Source organism: Excalfactoria chinensis, chromosome 25 (assembly GCF_039878825.1).
Source record: "Excalfactoria chinensis isolate bCotChi1 chromosome 25, bCotChi1.hap2, whole genome shotgun sequence".
Taxonomy (NCBI): Eukaryota; Metazoa; Chordata; class Aves; order Galliformes; family Phasianidae; genus Excalfactoria; species Excalfactoria chinensis.
This window is the reverse complement of record NC_092849.1, coordinates 181,807-182,533: the sequence shown is the minus strand read 5'-3', so window position 1 is coordinate 182,533 and position 727 is coordinate 181,807.

The following is a 727-nucleotide window of genomic DNA, read 5'->3' as shown; positions in this document are numbered from 1 at the left end:
CCACCGGGTGGTGCGAAAGACAAAACTGTTTTTCTTTGTGGTCTCCAAGCTTGCTTGTGAGGCCGTTCTAGTGATAAGAGTCTGACTGAATTACCCAAGGGGGTGAACGGTGGCTGTCACAGTGCCACAGTGCCTCTGCTTTTCCTCTCTTTCCTATCGCCCACCTCCCCTTCCCCATCTCCCTAAACAGCCAGAACTTGTAATGAACTGGTCAGACCAACATTGGAACCATTCTTTCTTAATCTCACGCCGGATATCCATATATCAAAGAACCTTGCCTCTCTCCTGTAAACTGGAGCGAGACAAAAGGGTAGTAATCACAAAGGTCTTCTTTCTTCCTCTACTTGCAATCTGGGACAAAATTCTCTACTCAGAGGAGCTGGACTTCTGCCCCACTCCTTGACTTACAACACGTTGAAATTACCTGCACCTGTGCTCTTACAAGATGCCTCTTAACAAGGGAACAGCACCGATGGACTACAGGGCCTAGGGCAAGTGATGCTGTTCCAGACATATCCCTTAATTCCTTAAAGAATAATTAATTGGTATCATCCTCCTCACTGGGTGGCTTATAGTAGGCTCCCACTTTGCTTCAGGTAAAGTACAGGAGGAGAGAAAAAAAAACAACTGAGTTTTCTGACTCTTCATGCAACTAAACACAATGTGTGACAAAGTCAGGGGGGAAATGAGCAGTTAAACTGATTTTTCAGGGAGTAAAATCAGAAAA